This window comes from Sander vitreus, chromosome 18, assembly GCF_031162955.1.
Source record: "Sander vitreus isolate 19-12246 chromosome 18, sanVit1, whole genome shotgun sequence".
NCBI lineage: Eukaryota > Metazoa > Chordata > Actinopteri > Perciformes > Percidae > Sander > Sander vitreus.
Genome location: NC_135872.1, coordinates 28,144,762 through 28,162,988, shown reverse-complemented (window position 1 = coordinate 28,162,988; position 18,227 = coordinate 28,144,762). Strand labels below are relative to the sequence as shown.

At 41.2% G+C, this 18,227-nt stretch overlaps 1 non-coding gene across 1 annotated transcript; it reads right to left on the bottom strand.

Moving 5' to 3' along the window:
- Positions 1-13,296: 13,296 nt before the first annotated feature.
- On the bottom strand, positions 13,297-13,378 carry trnas-gcu (transfer RNA serine (anticodon GCU)). Its single transcript has one exon. It is a non-coding gene; the product is annotated as a tRNA-Ser (tRNA).
- Positions 13,379-18,227: the final 4,849 nt, after the last annotated feature.

Here is an 18,227-nt window from a genome sequence, read left to right as displayed (position 1 = left end):
GTCTAAGCTACTTACATGCACCTTACATATTTGTTGACCATTAGTATATGCATGCTATGTTATGTTAGTAAGATATTTTAATGTATTTAACCATACCTGATCAATATTTTTATATTAGCAATGGATGAAATGACTATATTTAATGTGAAAGGGGTTTGCTCATAGTTACAAAACCACACGAATGATCAGCCAACCCTGCAGTTGCCTTCAGCTCTTAGCATTTTAGCATTTTTTAGCTCAAACGGCAGACTGACGAAGTTTGCAACTAGCTGGTGAACATAGAGTAGCTTTTTGTTGCTGAAGAACAAAATATCTTTCTCATGAGTTGGTGGAGACCAAAACAGAGCTTTAAGGAGAGGGAAATGTCACAGCTTATTGGCAAAAAAATCAATCTATACAGGTTTAAGTAATGCATTCCATCACAGTGATCACTGGATTTAAAAAGTCTGAACTGAATAACCTCCTAGCATTTACACTCAGTTGCCAATTGGGCTTGCCGCGGTAGTCGTGTTACCCATGTCACACGGAAAAAAGACCAGAAAACTGACTTTGAGCTGACCTACTTGCGAGATACCAAAATAGATTAGATAGGAGCTCTGCGTCGTTGTCTGAACAGCCTAATTGGTTGACATCGTATCTATATACAGTCTATCAGTGTTTTGGTTTATTTTGTAAAAAGAAAAAAAAACAAGTTTGATGAAATCTTAAGAACAGACGTAAGAACGAAACACCATGGTGTGGTTTACATTTTGTACTACTTTGTAATCTGCAGGTGCCTTTATCATTTCAAGTGTAAAAAGAAATGTAATATATACTATTTGTCGGTACAGATACTGAAGTCAATACCACAGTGTGTAAAAATAAAAAAACAAGACAGCAAGCATGTATAGTTATGTCTGTTTCTCTCTGTCGTCGTCGTTTTTTTCACATAGAACCGGGCTCGGATGTTATAGCGGTTCTGCTAAAACAAGCGCTACAGTTAGCTAATGTCAGCTATCGGAGCTAACGTTAGACTGTGACAGACAACAGCAGGGAGAAACATTTACTTTCTCGTTGGGAGCTCCAGCTGAAGTTGTGAAAGCCGTTGCTGTAGATGTAATGTTACGGTAAAGCCGTCAGTGAGCAATGTGCACTGAGATGAGGCGCTATGTTTTTCTGTCCCGCTTGGCTTTCTTCAAATTCTCCAGCATTTAGTGGCAGACTAGAACACTTTTAAGCGTGTACTGCCCCCGTCCGGTACCTACGGTACTGTAGATAAATAAGTCCCGTCGCGTTTTCCGAATTTTGGTACCGACTTGGTACTGAAGTATTGATTCTAGTCAACCTAATATATACATATACATGCAGCATACATAAGCAGGCAGCTTTTTACGGTGCTCCCGTCTCCTGTCTCAACCTGGCGACTACCAGAAGGAGCTGCCTGCAAAAGCTTGACTGGAAATGCCTGAAACTGAGAACCTAACCCTAAATGTAAGACATGGACTACACCTGAGACCTAAAGCTATCTTTTTGCTTCATCCCATCCATGTACCTGATTACAAAGTAAATGGGCAGACCTAAGGGTATGGTCCTATGAGGAGCCTGTGTAGATTCAAATGATATCATCAACCAGAAGTGCTTGTACAGTACTTAAAGCTTTAGTGTGTAACTTTTTGATATTAATGAACGTCATTTCCATTGCCAAATGAGTTGATACAAAGTTAATTAAGACTATCAGCTCCACTCAACTCTCTGGATTTCTCAGTATGGCTATGTTTAGAAAATGGTGTCGTCCGGAAACCAACACATCTCACTCCCTTCACGGAAAATATGGATGCTTGGTCAGGTGCGTTGTTATTGACACTAAAAGTCTCCTTTAGCTTCATATCTAAACGCACTTTATCTAAACGCACTGGGTCGGGACTATTGTTGTCACATTTGACGAAGTTATGTTTAGGATAAGATGGTGGGTGGGCTTATAAAAGGTACGTTTACGTGACACGCGGGACAAGAACGGGACAGTTGGGTTTATTCCCACTGCTGTTTAAGTTTAATTACTAATGTTAACTAGCATTTTAGTTAGCAATAACTAGCCTGTGTCTATGTTATCGCCTTACATATACCTACGCTCTCCGTCTCTGCAAGTTTCAGAATGATTGAGATTTCTCTTGGCACAGCTACCAGAAGACTTCCAACTTTCAGACAGGTTGCTCACGTCACATTTACGTCGTCTCTCTCAGTTGGAGGCTGCTCAGTAACGCTCAGCCATCACTAGAAAAGTGCTTCTAATATACTTCATTGGTCTCCGTCCAGAGCAACGGGATCTGTTGGTCCATTCTTATATACTGTCTATGTGTTCTGCCCGGTACGTTTCATACACACGCTGGCGGGTGCTTATTGTGTCGTATCTGACGCTGAGAGACACTTACTAAGCGTCAACAGAAACTACGCACTATAGCTTTAACTCTGGTACTTGAACTTTGTCTGACCTCATGGGATCTCCTAAAATCTTCCTAAGGACCCTGAACCCCACATGACGATGCTCAGTCTAACTAAGTTTTACTTGTCTTTCGGCATACTCGGTGTCTGTCTAACTAACATCAAACCATCTCTTTGTCCAAATATCAGGGGCAAGGTTTGTGAGCTGGGAATAGGGTGAAATCTCACGCACTGAACTCTGCTTCTGCCAGGCCCTCAGGGCTCTTCCCATAACCTTCAGACAGCTCAAGATCTGGAATGGCAGCCAGACGATCAGAACCCTCCTCACCACAATGGGAGTGTTTCACTCTGGAAACATCCAGCAGCTTAATAGGCCTTGAATAATGATTCTGTATGGCTCATCTAATGGCTGCTCTCAGCAGGAGGTCCTTTGTGCACCATCACAATAACGTCCTGACTTGTTTAAGGGCAAATCTCCAGCTGTGACCAAAAAAAAAAACATGACCCATTTGTAATTGAAGCTGAATTATTTAAAGTAAGCAGCGGAAAAACAAACATCCCACAGAGTGCTTTATGCAGTGTCATCATCCCTTCATATTAAATATCCCAGCCCCCTTTTGATTTCATTTAAAATAATCAAGGCATTCAGCATTACTGTGACCGAGTCTACAAACGTGTAATCTAGACATGAAAACAAAATAAATGGCAGTATTAAAGGACAATTCCGGTGCAAAACGAACCTAGGGGTTATTAAGAGATGTGTATCCACTCTGTCGCTCTCTGGGACATGTTTTCATGCTAATCGAATGTGTTTGGAGCTTGAAACAAGCTAGTGCGGACCGCTGATTAGCTTACAACGCTAGTATTCAGGGCACAGGGAACGTAAAAACAAATCGCTATTTATACCACTAAAAAGGCTCAAAATATCACCACACTTCAACGGTAGCATAATGAGGGTCCCTACATGTTAGAACTTTGTAAGTGTACAGACTGTTTAGTAAAAAGATAGTATAGAAAGACTAGCTCCCAAGACGGCTGCCGCCTGTATACGAGAACACGACTGTCTTTATATGTCTTTGTATTTTATTTCAAGTTTCCCATTTGGGATAATAAAGTAAACTGAACTGATAATCTATCGTTTTAATAAACTGTCTGTACACTTACAATGTTCTCAATGCTTCGGTTTACATTTAGGGACCCTCATTATGCTACCGTTGAAGTGTGGTGATATTTTGAGCCTTTTTAGTGGTATTAATAGCGATTTGTTTTTACTTTCCCTGTGGCCTGAATACTAGCGTTGTAAGCTAATCAGCGGTCCGCGCTAGCTTGTTTCAAGCTACGAACACAATCGATTAGCATGAAAACATGTCCCAGAGTGCGATCGAGTGGGTACACATCTGTTATTAACCCCTAGGTTTGTTTTGCGCCGGAATTGTCCTTTAAGGCAAGACAGAATGTCTTGCTGGTGTCCCCTAGATGCAGCAAAGTTCATTACACACCACAAGATGACAGACCAAACAACATAATACTCACCTTTTTTGTTTTTTTATTTAAAAACGATTGTTGTCGACTCCATCTTTCTGGTTAGCGCTAGCTAAATCATGGGGCCTGCAGACTATTGACTGCCTGCTCCCACGCAGCAAAGTTAAAAACTGCAGAAGACAGCCAGGTGAAGAAATCCTGGAGCCGCTGCTGCAAGGAGTGGCCCTTAAGCCACATACACATGATAGGCGGCAAAACCGCTTTGCGCCAGCCGTTCGATTGATTTGGCGTGAGAGTGGTGGCGCCCAACTATGCGCTGCGCTACCACTGGCGTCGCTCACCGCTTGGATTTGCAACGGTTGTCCAAATATGAGAAGGACACACAGACTGATGGAGGAATTTTGCCTTAACTGAGAGAAACAAGGCGAGAGTTTGACCTAGCTGACATAGAGGAGATAAAGTATTGATCTGATATTTTCAGTCTTCCTGAGACATTAAGGGTGGAAGTACAGAATTCCCAGCACTGTGAGCTGCAGTTAAGAGACATTTAGTTTAACAGACAGAAACAAAATACAGAAGCCTTGTTAGGATGTCATGAGCTAGGGCTGGTGCAGGGTTACAGTTACTGCAAGTCGAGAAATGCTGACTGGCATGTCTAGTCGCACCTCTTCATGTTAACAAGGCCAATAAACTCTGTTCCAAACAGTGCTAGAACAATGGCAGAGATGAGCTTCACACCGTGTTTGTATTTACACATTAAAACCGTCACAATTTCTTGTCAAATGTTTACTTGATATAAATACATGGCATCCTTCCACCACTACTCCAATGTCTGTGCTATATGTCCAACAGAATATCAGCTTTCACCACCACAGAGGGAGCATGTGCGAAATTACAGATTTCAGATTGAAATGATTGATAATTCTCCACATGATACTTTTTTTAGCACTGCACTGCATGAACCCTGCAAAAAAAACATACTCACATAGTGTACAAATGTAAACTGCTTTATTGGCAAGAATGTCAGGAAAACAATATTGCCAAAGCATCAATAATAATAAGATAAGAAAAATACATACATACAATTCATTGAGTAAACTAAAATATATACATTTAAAAAAGAAAAGAAAAAATGTGCAAAACAACAAACACGTGTGTGTGTGTGTGTGTGTGTGTGTGTGTGTGTGTGTGTGTGTGTGTGTGCGTGCGTAAGTGAGTTAATTTATTTAGGGTCAATAAAGAAAAGAAAGTATCGGTAATCGGTAAGTGTCAAGTGTAAGAAAGAAAGAAAAAAATACATGGAGAACATGAAGTATGTTTATCTCTCTCTCTCTCTCTCTCTCTCTCTCTCTCTCTCTCTCTCTCTCTCTCTCTCTCTCTCTCTCTCTCTCTCTCTCTCTCTGTCTGTCTCTCTCTCTCTCTCTGTCTCTCTCTCTCTCTGTCTGTCTGTCTCTCTCTCTCTCAAATTCAAATTGCTTTATTGGCATGAATGCCAGGAAAACGATATTGCCAAAGCATCAAGGATAATACAATTCAATAATAATATGATAAGAAAAAAAATCTCTCTCTCTCTCTCTCTCTCTCTCTCTCTCTCTCTCTCTCTCTCTCTCTCTCTCTCTCTCTAGACGGTCAGTGTGTCAGAGCAGAGAGAGCAGCGAGTCAGCGACTCTGTTTCTCTTTTGCAGCGTAAGCCCTGGCTGTCAGTGAACCACAGCTATCAGAGCCAGCAGCATCCTCCCCTCACTCTTTCTAAAGCCTACACTGCATCAGCATTATGTCCCTCTCTCCCAAACTCACTGGTGGAAGAAGTATTCAGATGCAAAGAACTGCATTGAAAATGTTATTTAAGTTAAAGTATGTTAATAGCATCAGGAAAATGGAGGGCTACTACAGCCCTACCAGAAGTACCATGGGAAGAAAAGACTTAAGTAAATTACAAATACCTTAAATTTGTACTTCAGTACTTGAGTAAATGTACAAACCCCAAATCCAATGAAATTGGGACGTTGTGTAAAACGTAAATAAAAACAGAATACAATGATCTGCATATCATTTTCAAACTATATTCCATTGAATACACTACAGAGACAAGATATTTAATCTTCAAACTGATCAACTTCATTGTTTTGTGCAACTATTCACTCATTTTAAACAGGAATGCACCGAATCCAGGATTTGGGTTTGGATTGGGCTGAATATTGGGCTTTTTGACGGGGTTCGGTTTCTGCCGAACCTTCGGATTTTTTTCCACCGAACCGAACCCTACGCTTGCACTCCGCACGCTACGCTGGTCGACGATATGACGGCGCTGGGCAGAAAAACTCGCGAGCAGAAAAAGCGCCGCCCGGCATCACCCCCAGCCAAAAGAAGGCGACCCAAGCCGAGCCACACGCCCAACCCGCAATGCCGGCCTGTCCCGCGGCAGCAAGGACCCCAAACAACACACAACATCGCCGCTGCCAAAACACCTGCACATGAAACATCCGAAAGTATACGAGCATGAAGGAATCTACAGACAGCAGCCAAAATGCAGCAACTTCAGGTACGGCAAAGGAAGGACAGTCACAGCTAAAAACTGGTGTTACCCAGACAGTGCCTCTCCCGGGCTGTCAGCTGTTCTCTCAGCAAATCTCCCTACAGTGGGAGCGGAGCAGAGCGACTGCTGCTCGTTAGCTAATGTTAGCTTTTTAATTTCACCCACCCAACATGCCTTCACCATACACTGGTTAGCGAAAATTTGCCAAACAAAATTGTCACTCATCTGGCGATAGCGATGTGCTTTCCTACGATGTGAAAAGAGCGTGTGAATTCAACCGAACACACCACCACCAGTGACCTGGGAGACAGGTCTGGACTGGAGGAAGGCCAGTGCAGATTCCTTGTAATTCCTTGCATTTGTACGTGGAGAAACGTTCTTAAACTGTTACTTATTTGCTCACGCAGTTGTTCCCAAAGAGATGAACCTCGCCCCATCCTTGCTTGTGAACGACTGAGCCTTTTGGGGATGCTCCTTTCATACCCAATCATGACCAATTAACCTGTTCACCTGTGGAATGTTCCAAACAGGTGTTTTTTTTTTTTTTAGCATTCCTCAACTTTCCCAGTCTCTTGTTGCCCCTGTCCCAACTTTTTTGGAACATGTTGCAGGCATCAAATTCAAAATAAGTGAATATTTGCAAAAAAACTACAGTCAGTTTGATACATATTTTGTCTTTGTAGTGTATTCAATTGAATATAGATTGAAAGGATTTGCAAATTATTGTATTCTGTTTTTATTTATGTTTTACACAACGTCCCAACTTAATTGGAAGTGGGGTTTCTACTTAGTTACATTCCACCACTGCCCAAACGTCAATCTGAGAACACACACATATACGCACCAATGCCAGCTGGCGAAACCAAGCTGCTCGTCTTTTTAACTAAAAATTGTGTGAACTTCATGTGTTTTTGTGTGTGTGTGTGTGTGTGTGTGTGTGTGTGTGTGTGTGTGTGTGTGTGTGTGTGTGTGTGTGTGTGTGTGTGTCCGGGGTTTGGGGGGGTACAGATAATGAGCTTGTACACAGGCAGCTGTTACCGTTGTTCCCAGCCAGGCTCTAACTTTAGAAAGCCTACATTAATGTCATTATTGCAGGAGCCAAATGTTTGCATTGTCTTTGTTGTTTTGTGTGGGACAGCTGAGCTGCAGCGTGTTCTCCAGAGCAGCGAGTGTACCCCCTCCAACCCCCACTTTTCTCTTCAGCTCCCCCTTTTATGTCTTTGACACCATTAAGCACACATCAGCAGCATGTTTACCAGCCTGGGTGGTCTGCGCTCATGGCATACTAAATGATACAGAGAAGAGGAAGTGGTTTCTCATGTTTTAACCATTTCACTTACAGTCATGTGAACTGTTACGTCACTGGTGACCATTTTCCCAAGCAAACCATTACTTTACCCCATCCTCCAGACAGGAGGCCAGTTCAGCATGAATTTGAAAAGACTTGATATTGTAGGTAACTCATCACAATGAATATCTTTTTGTCAAAGTTCCCATACTGTTGCATGGTAAATGCAGCATGTTTTGTTCTTTGGTGGTGCGTTCAAAGACGTTTCAGCATCAAAGAGTGATTTCAAAATCCTGGCTTTATATTACAGCCGGCGACTTACAGGGTAATTACCGGACACTAACGGTGCAATATCGTCGTAGAAAACAGCACATATAATTACTTACTGCTTCCTACTTAGGAGAAATGATTTATACAGTAAGTATTTTAGTAAGTACTGGGTACTTACGGGGTACATTATAGGAAAGGAAATGACTTACAGTATATTGTAGGTACAGGGTACCTCTTAAGTAATTATGGTATAATGTATTTCATAACTGTGATGTACTACCAAAACATAATATACTAATGGATAAAGTAAAATAAAAAAATAAAAAAACTTTTGGCCTTGTCATGGCAATTGTGACAATACATTCTTAAAGGTTCAGCAGGCAGGCTCCACCCCACACTCCAGGGGTCTTGCCCATGTCTTTTACTTCATTTGGAATAATAATGGCCCGAGAACTTTTGAAAAGGGCCTATACTTTTGTATATATATATTATAGTTTGAATGTTCATCCAGCCCTGGATCAGGTCATATCGGGTAGGCTGGAGTAGAAAACAAACTTACCTTAAGTGCTATGAAAGGCGTGTATTGTCATCCAAGGACAAAAATAATACAGTACTGTCATTTGACAGTAACAACAAAGTATGTGCTGTTCTCTTTTTCTTACCCTGTAATGACCCTGTAAAATCAGTGGCGCTGGCTGGATTATGAAGTATCCACTGTTCTCCTGTACTTAACAAAGTAAGTACACCCAATAAACCCTGCCCCTAATTATTACTCAGGTCACTTAAGTGTTACAAAATGCTATGAATTCTCTGCCTATTTCAGAAATCAAGATTGCGGAAATCAGAATGAACATTACTCAGAAAAGGCTGGTTAGGTATTGCCCCAACATTTGAGTGCACCATGCATTTTTGTACCACAGTGGACTTGGAAATGATCAAGAAAGTTGTCAGTGAGCTAACATCCTCTCCTCTGCTCTTGATCCCATTCCCATCACTTTTTGTTACTGATTTCCTTTACGACAACGCTGTTTGAAAAATTGCAGTGTGTCAGTTTATAATACTTACTGAATCAGCCTTATATAATAGTTAGTGATCTGTTGTCATAGAGATCTGAAAAACTATGAAGGGCACAAGTTCCCAGAGTCCCAGCAGTATGACGAGAAAATCAGTGGAAAACAAGCAAATTGAATCTGCACGGTAATCAGTTAGGCACTTTCTGTCACGTTCCTCTTTAACGCCAAGGGGTTCAACATGTCCTCAACAGAACACAAAGCTGGCATTCATTCAACTCTTTGTATTTCTGTGTCCCCAAAAGGGAAATAGTTTTCTCTTATCTCCGGTAACTTCATTTATTTCCCATTATTGTGTGGGATGGCTATTTGTTCGCCAAATATAAGTGAGGTGTCCTTGGAGACAGGCGCACAAAGGATCCTTCTTAGTGGCTGAGAGTTAATTCATTGCTCTATAGCCTCCTCCCACCACATCCCATCAAGCTTCCCCATAGCTCACATAAGACTCAGCGAAATTACACAGTAGAACCAAATTACACCTTCAGTATCTTGTGAGAAAAACCCAGTAGTAGTAGACATTTAAAATTAAATGGAAAAGATTGGCTCAGCTAAAAGCACACTGCATTGTCTCTTTTTGACACTAAGATCAGGTTACGATGGCAACATTACAAGGTGAAGCACACTCCCAACCCAGGCGGTGTATCACACTGTCCCAAACCACACTGTTCAGTACAATATAGTTTTTTCCCCAATTGGCTCATTTTCCCAAAACTGTAAACACAAAACCACAAACACAAAATGGTAAACTCTACAAGTCCCTTGCAAAAGCAAACACTGCATTCACAACTGTTACATCGCTTTCCAAAATGTTTTTTTTTGCACTAAAATCACACACACAAACACACACACACACACACACACACACACACACACACACACACACACACACACGTGTCATATGAATAGATCTGTCTACCAACCAGCACACTGATTTGCTCAACACAACACACTACTATGGATATCCCATCAGTAGGTTTATGCCTTTTGCATTCTCAGTGTTGAACTCTAGCAATACAGTAACAAAAACATTGCCATTTACAGTATTTCCAAAATGCAGTATTTTTGAACACTTGTGTTTTGCATGTACCACTTTCCATATCCAAGAGGAGAAAACCAGGAAAACATGCAGTAAGATGAAGGGTTTACTGTCCAAAAGTTACAAATGAAAGTGACTAATTCTTTCAAAACTCTAAACACAAAAAGACAAAAACACATGCAAAATGTAGGACAGAAGAAATCAGGCTGCATTCCACCTCCTAGTTTGGTCTGGCCACAGCACCATTCTACCTCTAGCTCTTGCTTCACCATTGAATCCCATTTTTCTCCGAAACAGGTGAGCTCATCTGTGGCCTTACAGTGCTAAAGCTCTGATTGTGCACAATTCAGCAGCTAGTGTTTACACCTGTTAGCTTGACATTGTGATTGGTGTTGCTTTCCACAGCCTGTTCTCATGAACTATACTAACTTCCACCCTGGAAATGTGTGTTCCTTGGGATTGTTTTAATACAAAAACTAGTCGCCTCGGTGCCTAAAACTTAACTTTCGTCGCCGCATAACGCTAATTTTTTCTTGCCTAAACTTAACCGTAATCGTCACCGAAATGACCGGCAGCTCGTGGTGCTCTGTGCCCGGCTCACGTTCACCTTTTCTCGGGTAACTGGACATATTCGTATGATATCAGTTGTTTTAGTGTCCATAACTTTTGTACGATATCCTGTTCATGAGAATGTGTTGCTCTCCAAAGGGACTACAGAGATTTTAATTTTGAATGTTGTGCCTAATGTAGACAACTGTGTGTAGTGTTTTGCAAAAAGTGTGATACAGAATTGGACACTGAGTGTAATGCAGGAATTGAACTGGCAGAGCTTTTCAAAGTCTGAAAAAATAACCCAGATAGTTGACGTCACACGCTTGGTGGCATTTATTAAACACCCCCAATATTGTATACGTCTCCTCTACAACACCACAGACGAGGAGAGATTCATCTTGGAAGTGGAAAAAGATAACAGACATCACAGATCTTCCCAGAAAAGAGAAGGCATGGAGTTTAACTGTAGGAGTGCTTGGAGTGGAAGGTAGATACTGGCTTAATAAACACGTGATTGTTCTGTAAAATACAAAGTAGAGACAATATAATCTGCGAGTTCACAGCTGCTCCATCTTCCAGAGATGCAGCAGGCTTGTGGTGGACCCAGAGCTGTAATCACTCTGAGGCTGAAATCACTGTTAATTTAACCCAGCAGCATGAGGAAATACTATATTCCCAACGCAACCATGCAACCCAGGGCAAGCTGGAGACAAAGCATGTCGCTGATGCCTAGCTCTCAGAATTATTCCTCGTCAGTTTCTGAGAAGTGTAGTCTGATCTCAGCAGTCCTGTGTGATGCGTCGTTGATTCATATCAGCTGTGTCCAGATCCCCGGATTCCTACTTGAGGCCCCATTGCCAGGGCTGCATTACCCTGGGATAGCCTTAAACACACCATAAAATCATCCAGCCACTCCAGGGATTTTTGACTTGCTTGTCTATGAACCCTGGTTGGAGCAACAGAAGAGCAGAACAGCCTGCTGCTACTTTTTAATCTAAAACAAACTTCATTCATGGCATGCCGTTGACTATTCCTCTGATGGAGCTGCAGCTGAACTCTGAGTATTTTATCAAAGAAACTGTCATCTTGTTTTACTGTTCCTGCATATGTGTGTTTCATCAGGATTCCAATGATGTATGCTACTTGATTTGATCTTCAGTCCACAATAATTACCCACCATATTTCACCAAGACGTCATCTGATACTACTAGTCCCATGTCCCTTGGTAACTTTATTGGGAGAGTAGCATTTAGAGTGTCTCGTCCAAATATTGATTAATTGTTAAGGATTGTTGAAAACACTGTTCAGAAAGTAAAGTGGATGTTACATTTCACTCATATCTAGAGATAATCTTTGGAATTTAGTTAGTACATTGGGTGAAACACAGACTTGGTTCACCCGTTACTATGCCACAGAAAACCGTACATGAGGGGAAAGTGTTGACACAGTGCTTATGGTAAATGACTCAAACTGTGATCTAGTACTGCTCTTCCATGAAGTTTGGGGACTTGTGAGAGAAACTAAAAAAAAAGACAGGTAGAGGCCGAGATATCTTGACTTTGAGTCCCTTGTATTGAACATGCTCCAAAAACACTGGATCATGGTCATTTGGGTCGGCTGAGGCTCAGGTCGTAGAGCGGTCGCCTGCGAAGGTTGGTGGTTCGATCCCTGGTCCTGCAGACATACTGTATAACTTTTTTCAACGAACTATCCTATGAATTTTTATCATTTTTTCACATACTATACTATGACTTTTTATCACTTCATTCAACATACTATGACATTTTTTTATGACAAAGAGAGTTTTGAATGCAGCTAGCCTGTTTTTGACATGCAACTTTAGCAGAATGAAGAACCTTGGTTCGATGAGGATGGGATTCAAACCCACGCGTGCAGAGCACAATGGATTAGCAGTCCATCGCCTTAAGTTGCAAGGTATCAAAGGGCTGCAGCCTCTGCCGTGAAAGAGGCAAAGCAGCATGTGTGGGGAGAAGTTCGGAGAAGACATGGAGAAGGACTTTCGGTCGGCACCAAGGTACTTCTGAAAAACCGTTCGCCACCTCAGGAGGGGAAGAGGGAACCATCCAAGCAGTGTACAGTAAGGATGGGACGCTGTTGACCTCAACTGAGGAGGTAATAGGGCGGTGGAAGGAGCACTTTGAGGAACTCCTAAATCCGACTAATACGCCTCTATGGTAGAGGCAGAGCTGGAGGATGAGGGGGATTGGCATCAATTTCCCTGGTGGAGGTTGCTGAGGTAGTTAAACAACTCCCACAGTGGCAAAGCCCCAGGAATTGATGAGATCCGTCCAGAAATGCTTAAAGCTCTGGGTGTGGAGGGGTTGTCTTGGTTGACACGCCTCTTCAACATTGCGTGGAAGTAAAATATACTATACGATGACTTTTTTATCACTTTATTTGACGTACTCAAATGTGCTTTTTGCGACATACTATACGATAACTTTTTAGTTACTTTTTTCAACAAACTTTCCTATGAATTTTTATCATTTTTTCACATACTATACTATGACTTTTTATCACTTCATTCAACATACTATGACATTTTTTTTATGACAAAGAGAGTTTTGAATGCAGCTAGCCATGTTTTTGACATGCAACTTTAGCAGAATGAAGAACCTTGGTTCGACGAGGATGGGATTCGAACCCACGCGTGCAGAGCACAATGGATTAGCAGTCCATCGCCTTAACAACTCGGCCACCTCGTCTGTTTTTGGGTCTTTTTAAAGTAAAGATCTAATCCAGATCACCCCCTCATTGTTTACATAGGCCTAGAAAGACTAGAAAAATGCGCCATGGAGTAGATGAGGAATATACGATCTAGTCCGAGCTACACAATAGCATGTGAAAGGTAGTGGGATGGATGCCCCCATTCTCCAGAGGAATTAAGATTCTTCTTTCTTTTTTACTTGTGACCCCAATTAAACAAAAACCTGCAAATGTGTTTTGACATACTATACTATGACTTTTTTCAACATACTATACTATGACTTTTTTCAACATACTATACTATGACTTTTGCGTCTTCTGCATGTTCTTCCAGACATTTTATCATACTATACTATGACTTTTTTTCAACAAACTATAATATGATGTTTTATCACTTTTTTTAAACATACTATACTATGACTTTTTCATGACTTTTTTCAACAAACTATACTATTACTTTTCATCACTTTTTTTAGTCATACTATACTATGACTTTTTTTTTATCACCTTTTCGACATGCTACACGTGACTTTTTTCAACATACTATTCTATGACTTTTTCTCCATATTATACTATGATTTTTCTTCAACATACTATACTAAAAAAATAATAAGATGAGCCTTTCTCTGGGAGAAACTGACAAGATTTTAGCAATGAGAGTGGTTGGAATGCAGCCAGTTATGTAAATGTAACAGAACGATGTACTGTATACTATGACTTTTCCAACATACTTTACTATGACTTTTTTCAACATACTATACTATGACTTTTGCATCATAATATACTATGACTTTTCCAACATACTATACTAGGATTATTTTATTACTTTATTCAACGTGCTAGACTATGACTATGGCTCAGTCCAGGCTGGTCCTTTTTGTGTCGCGTGTTCATGTTCTTCCAGACATTTTTAAACTACTATACTATGACTTTTTTTAATCACTTTTTAAACATACTATAGTGTGACTTTTTATGACTTTTTTCGACAAAAAAAAATAAATCGCAGCATCCTCTTCACAATACCCAATAGATTTTCTATAGGGTTAAGGTCAGGCGAGTTTGCTGGCCAATTAAGAACAGGGATACCATGGTCCTTAAACCAGGTACTGGTAGCTGTGGCACTGTGTGCAGGTGTCAAGTCCTGTTGGAAAATGAAATCAGTACACGGAGTAGGGGGTCCCTACTCCGCCTATCTTTCAGCTAAGAGGTCCTTGGCCGAAAAACTTTGAAGACCCCTGCTCTATGGGGACTGTCTATTGTGTGGTTTAGTGATTTATAGACCATTTCTATCTTTCAAATAGTGTCTGTAGAAACATGTTCATTGATTAACTCCTGAAGAATCCATCCTCACTGGGTATCATGGTCAGTAAGTCGATTCCTTTGGTAGAAGGGTTTGGCCTATCACACTGAGAAGGAATTTTCTTCACCGCTCCAGCCTGCAGGTTGTCCCGTTGGTCAGTCACATAATGAGTCTGAGCAGCATTGTGTGCCTGCATGTCAGTCTGTTTCTGTGCCTGCCTAGTAAAACGCCAATGCCCTGACCAGTAGACCATGGGAGTGAATGTGACGCTGGGTCACAGACAGGCCATTTAGCCGTTTCAGGCCATGTACTGCCAACTCACCCCTCCCCTCCAGCCAGGGAGCGGTCAACTGTGTCCACAACCCGGCCCGCTGCTGGACCTGCATATTGATATGAAGCTGCACACAGTGCTCTGTCCACCTTAAGGCATGATCAAATGAGCCAAAATACCATTTGAGTGTCATATATTGTAGTGACTTTTCTGCTGTCTGGTGTCTGGCAGAAGTCCAGAGTTTTTTTTTATCCATAGCTGTGAATGATGAGATTGGGGTATCAGTTACAACATGAAAGAGTGTTTGTTCAGCTGCTCTCTGTCGTCTCGGGTCCATCCCAATGGATTTCAGGGAGAGTAAGTGCTGTTAGCTCCACCCAAATTATGTCAGACCAAATTTCCTTTACAAGATACTTATAAAGTTGTTGACATGCAAACGTCAATACTTTGTACCTCAAATAATGACAAATTAGTGCATTTCACCTAACTGAATGTATTTGGGAGCAAAGCGACAGTCCCAAGCTTCTCTGGAAGACATATATTTGTGTTCCCTTCCAAACTCCAAAAAAGAATCCAACAGAGAGCTTATGGCTGCGTCTGAAATTCAATACTAACATGCTATTTAGTAGCTAAAACAGCATGTGAGATTTGAGTTTGTGAATTGCATACTATTTCTGGTAAAATATTACAGTATGCAATACTGGACACTAGGCCGGCATAAATATCCCACAATGCAGTGCAGTACTAACGACTTCAATAGCACTGTAATTCTGTAAAACTGTTGGTCTAGTTGTTCACCTCTTTCAGTCATTTAAGCTTATCTTATTTATCTGGCGATGCCTCTAGAACGGAGGTCGGCAAAGGTTACCATGGTTATGCGTCTTCAACGTCAAGGAGGCTCCCAGGAAGTGACGTTAAGAATTACAGCTTAGTGCGTCCAAAACGATCCACACTACTGCTTATTTACACAAAAGTATGTTGAACAGTAGTATACATATTGAGTATGTAGTGCAGAGCATGCAATTTCGTACGCAACCAATGTCCACAGTGATTTTAAAGTGCCCATATTATGAAAAAAAAAACTTTTTCTGGGATTTGGGGTGTTATTTTGTGTCTCTGGTGCTTCCACACACATACAAACTTGGGAAAAAATGCATCCACACTGTTCTGAGTGAGATACGGTTTCTGAATGTGTCCTGCCTTCAGTCTCCGGGTCAGCTGGTCAAAATCGGCAGGGCCGTCTACGTCATTGGCCGAAACATTTGGTGTGTGCTAACCACTTTAGCTAATACCACATCAGCTAGCTGTTTCTCCAACTTCAGTCAGTACAAGGCAGGATTAGCCGGGAGACTTCTTCTAAACGAGGGCGCACTTCCAACTTTGCGTGGAATACCTGCAGAACATTGACATGGAAGTAGTTCTATACAATTTCTTTTGTAGATTAGGGTGAACTCGTGCGTGTTGTAGCAGTGTTTTGCCATTGAGAACGAGGTGGCTAACTGCTAGCAGCGCTAGCTTCTAGCTAGTAGTCCTTACCTAGCTACTGCGCATGTGCGACTCCCAACAAAGATGAGATAGAAGTGTGATGCCTCACTCTGTAGCTAAAACAGAGAGCTCAAAAACAACAAAAGTACAACAAAAGACGATATGTAACATGATACTAAAACTCATTAGCTTATCGGCTTATCAGAGCCACAGAAGTTGCCGTTTCTTTTTGTACATAGCATCTTTAAGCACAAAACTCTGGACTTGTTGCTGCTGTTGCACTGTTGCATTTTTGCACACCTTTCTGCACTACCAGACCACATCATATAACGTTTGCTGCTTGTGACATTCTTGTGTTTTTTGTCTTGTGATCTTGTCTTTTGATATTGTTGCCGTTTATTGTTTTATTGTTTTGTTTTATTGTAAGGAAAAATGTCCGTTGTCTGTTGAGCATTTTTCTTTTTTTTTACTCTTGTGGTAGGAATGTCTTGTCTTATCTGTTGTGCTTTTTTTCTTCTTCACCGTGGGATGGTGAGAAACAAACTTTCGATTCCTCTGCATGTCTAGTATATGTGAAGAAAAGATGACTTGACTTGACTTGATATAGGTGTGCCTGTGGATGTGCACAACATGTGTACATACAGTGTATATAAGTGTGTAAGAGCAGGGATGTGAGCACCTCCTGCGTCCATTTCCATACTCAATGTCTCTTAATTAATTAGATTAAACTAGATTAAACGGGTTAGTGTCGCGTTTAATCTGATGAAAGTGCTTCACATACTTGGCATGGCACCCCAAAAACTGGATTTACCCTGCAGAGATCTGAGGAGCAGTTAACCATAGTCCTCACAAATCCACCAGAGGTTAGAACACCAACACAAAGGAAGCGGAAGGTGACGTTCATCCGGCTGAAATATTTGGGTCATCCGACGGAAATTTCCGGCGGCACCTGAACAATCCCAGAAGTGGAACGTCTTCAATATAGACTACATAGTTAGTGATAATGAGTTAGTCACTACTTGAAACATCTTTCATATAGTCATTTAAACAACTGCTGATATAAAAATAGGAATCAGTGCAGCTTCAAATCTGACATTTTCAGATCTTAAATCTTTTATCTCAATGTTTTAGAGTTTGGAGCATTTCTAACCAACCATAGCAGCGGTAGTACGAGCAGCGTGTCTATCCAGCCGTCAGCTGGCTGGGCCACACGTCCTCCCTCTCTTGCTCCTCATTAAAGTTGCATTAGTGAGGATTCAGCTTAGTCGTACCTCCCCAGTGAAGGGATTTTTTTGTGAGACTTTTTCTACCCCCATGTTCTGCAAATGCACATACAATAGATGCTGAAAGACCCATATGCTTGGCTGAGATCAGTTTGACATTTGAATAGCCACAGAAGGCAAAGCAGAATGGGAAGTGGAGACTCTGTGAGGGGCCGCTTCCTCCTTAGCTTTTGATTAAAATGAAATAAATCCCAGCCAGACATAAAAGTAGATAATGTAAAGAATACTTGCAGTGTTGACACTCCTTGAATGATTGATATTGTGAACGTAAATAAAGTTTATTTAAGAAAATTGTAATTATGCAGGCTGGGGACCTTTGTAGTCAGCTTACTGTCCTCCCCAGATTTCCAGTCTCTTTATTGTCAACTGTCAACGATAAACCTGCACCCCGAAGACAGCAAATAGTTGGAGAAAAGAACTCCTCTTCAATACATTTTCATTTTAGTCTAGACTCAAATATCTCCAACATGATTGTATGTATGATATGTGCCACATACTGTATGTATGAC